Here is a 3,674-nt window from a genome sequence, read left to right as displayed (position 1 = left end):
TTAGTTATTAAATGTTCATAACTTGTGATACCACATCATTTATTAAATATCCAAGGCATGGCTTTAAGTCATTGCTTGGACATCAATTTGGCGTTTCACTTTAAAAAAATATAAGGACCACGTATTTATTTATTATACAGTTGCCTCCCTTCCAGTGGTTTGAAAGGGAAGTTTCCAGCAAATGCTTTTGAAATACAATTAAAATAATACTAAAAATTTCTTTGTTGGGGTTTCTTTCGGATTGTGAAAATGACTTTTCCTTTTTACCCACATTTTAAAATTATGCCACATGGTTCAGGTGAATATTTTTCAAAAATGTAAATTAAAAAAAAAATTGAATATATCGTATAGTCATAATTTTCTAATTGAATAAGTGTTTCATTTCTATATATATATATATTTTTTTCCTGACATTCAATTATCCCTTTTGAGGTCAAGGACAAGATCCTCATATATATAATCTCAAATTTTTATCTCATGTATCTCATAAGAACCTATGTGTGTGTGTGTGTCTGTGTGTGTGTGTATTTCACACATCTACCAAATGGTTTCCAATCTACTCTTTTTCTTTTTCTTTTTTCTTTTTTCTTTTTTTTTTTTTTGGTAAATAGTTTCTTTTCTTTTCGACAGATAATTATGCGCCTCATCTCTAACAAAAGCAATTCTATCCACAAGATAAGGATGAGAACCAATCAAGTTGGAAATATACCTGTGTATATATATATATATATGTATATATATACCAAAAGTTTGGTGGAGATTTTATTTATTCAAAACAAACAAAGGTATAAAAATATATAGAAATTGGAGAAAAGAGAATATATTTTTTTTGTAGAGGCTTGGGGCTTGGGGGATGAGCATTTCTGAATTTCTTTTTGCGTATCATTTTGAGCTGCTTTTGTCATTCTGAAGTTGACTGAACGTATATATGACTTTGGACTTCCATTAGGAAGAGAATTTCAACTTTATCTTTCTTTGCACTTTGGTCTTGGTGGTGTATGGGGGAGTTGAGCAGTATGGTTCAAAAGCTAGCATAAATTTAATTGGTTGATGTTTGACTTTGAGAATGTATAAATGAAATTACATTGAGCGTCAATGGAAAAGTTGGTGGGAAATGCACTCCCTTAATTCCCTTTTGCATCTGTCTTTGGTTTGGGTTTCTTGTCAAGGTAGCCTATGGGATAGGCAATTATATAAAAATAATTATATATGTATTATTACAGTTCTAATCATATTAAAATATCCTAACTTTAACAATGTTTAAATGTACATCCTACCAATATTTATAAAATGCCCATTTTAAATTATAGGTTTTTAAGTAGTGAGATGTGCGTTTTTACATTATTAAAGTGAAGATATCTTTATTTGATTGGAATTATATATTATGATATATATATATTTATATGTGTAAAATTATTATATATATATATACAGGTAAGTCAACTACTGCCGCAAGTCCCACCTTTTGACAAAGAACAACATTTTTATAAGCAAAGTTTGGGACTCTTTGAATGTTCAAAACTGGTTTGAGAAGCCATTAGAATAATGCTGAAGCTGAGTACGCATAGAATGACACAACATTTAGCTAATGCTCATGCCTTGTGAAAGCAAGAAATCGGGAAAAACAGAGTACTTATTCTTTGTACTATTTGAACTTCTAATATACATGATAAGGGGTTTTTGTTTCATTTATAAGACTCTCTCTCTCTCTCTCTCTCTCTCTCTCTCTCTCTCTCTCTCTCTAATATATATATATATATATATATATTATATTGGAAGTGTACTCTTAGTAATTTTACTATTAGGTCATTTCTATACTTGAAATCCTTTAGGAATATTAGTCTCTAATTAGGAAAACATTACCACAAAACTTTAAGAAATGTGAAATTACTTACGTCTAAATAATTATATAATGTCAAGTGAAGTTAGACCAGTTGATCAGCCATTCTCACCGAACTATACTTAGTAATTTATAGATTTAACAAGTCATTCTCACTTGACTATACTTAGTAGTTTATGAATTTAACATCATAATAGAGGGAAAGTTGTTATAAATGATAAAAAATAAAAATAAAAATTATATAAGTGTTTTGACGAGTTTTACAAAATTAAAATGTTAAGATGGGAAATAAGCCATAAAAAAATCCCTTCTAATTCAAATCTAAAAGTATAGTTATAAAAATATGAGCTGTACTAAAAATACGAATACATTTTGTTTAATTTTTAATCCATGTTTTAATTAAATACAATATTCCAAGTGAACCTCAAAGAATTTATTATCATACAACAATATATTCAAAGTAGTATATATTATCATACATAAGCAATAATATAATCACTGAAAATATTTATGTAATGTCTCTTGAATTTTGCGATTGCGTGGATGGCTTTGCTTTCAGCCAAAAAAAAAAAAAAAGGTGTTAATGGCATTGCCTTATTGCCATTTTGAATGATTTCAGAATGGTACCTGTGCTAGCTCCAGTGAGTTGTTTTGCAAACTTCAGGTGCTCAATTCAGCTTCAAAAACCTTGAAAATCCATCAGATTTTATATATTTTTTGGGGTAAATTATCAGTTTTTATTTTTGTTAATAGAAGAGAAAGAAATTTCTCCCTTAATTATTTCCCTAGAAATTAAATTAAAACTTATAAAATCTCATCTTGTTCCTAATGAAACAATGAAAAAGTACTAGAATACAATTTCTTTTCATTTCTTGTTTATTTCATCTAATAGTAATTTCCTAGTACATATCAAACAAAGTCTTAAGGTTTCAGATATTTAAGTCCCATCATTTTGGTAATTGTGTGAAGTCATCCAAAACTCGTTGTCAAATTGTCTACCATTTTCTTTGAAGAACTGCACACCAATTAAACATATTTTTCTTGTAAAACAAAGATAAGTATAAGAAATTAATTTCTTGGACAACAATTTTCAAAGAGTTAGTCAAAGGAATAATCTAATTTTTCCATGATATCATGAGGTATATAATTAATGAGACAAAAAAAGAATATTTTGGCAATCAAGTAATGTAAATTGCAGTTACGTAATTCAAAGGCAATACCAGAAAACAAAAGAAAATCAAATACTTTCCACTTCTTTCTGATTTTAGTAACCAAGGAGAGGGTCTAGGCCCCATTAATTCTACTTCTTCTTCTTCTTCTTCTTTTTTCAAAATCTTTTTACTGAAGCAACGAATAAAAATGTAAAACCTGTTTTTGTTGTCAAGGTTCTTGTTGTTGTGTCTCGTGGACGATAGACAATTGTAAACCTGAGTTCTCCTAGCCTCAAATAAAAATTAAAAACAAAAACTGTCTTTTTTTTCTTTTTTTGCGGCTTTAAATTGCCAAAATTAAGATAAATACAGAAGAAGAATAGTCGTCTCAAGACCAGAGCAGATATTTTTTATTTTTTTTAAAATTTTCTGTGTTGTTAGATCCTATTAATAATTAATAATGATAAAATATGATTACGTAAAAAGATATTAATATTACTTAATTAAAGCAGTTTAAAATGGTTATAAATTTGTAAAAAAAAAAAAAAATGGTTATAAATTTTAATAAACAAATAAAAGCTTGACACATTATGATCAAAGTGCTTACACACAGATGTGGAGGCAAGGAGCTCAAATTGTTTTTTCATTAAGGTGATCCTGAAATAGCTTTTATCATTTTACGG

The sequence above is a fragment of the Ziziphus jujuba genome, chromosome 8 (genome assembly GCF_031755915.1).
Source record: "Ziziphus jujuba cultivar Dongzao chromosome 8, ASM3175591v1".
Taxonomy (NCBI): domain Eukaryota; kingdom Viridiplantae; phylum Streptophyta; class Magnoliopsida; order Rosales; family Rhamnaceae; genus Ziziphus; species Ziziphus jujuba.
This window is presented reverse-complemented; position numbering follows the sequence as displayed.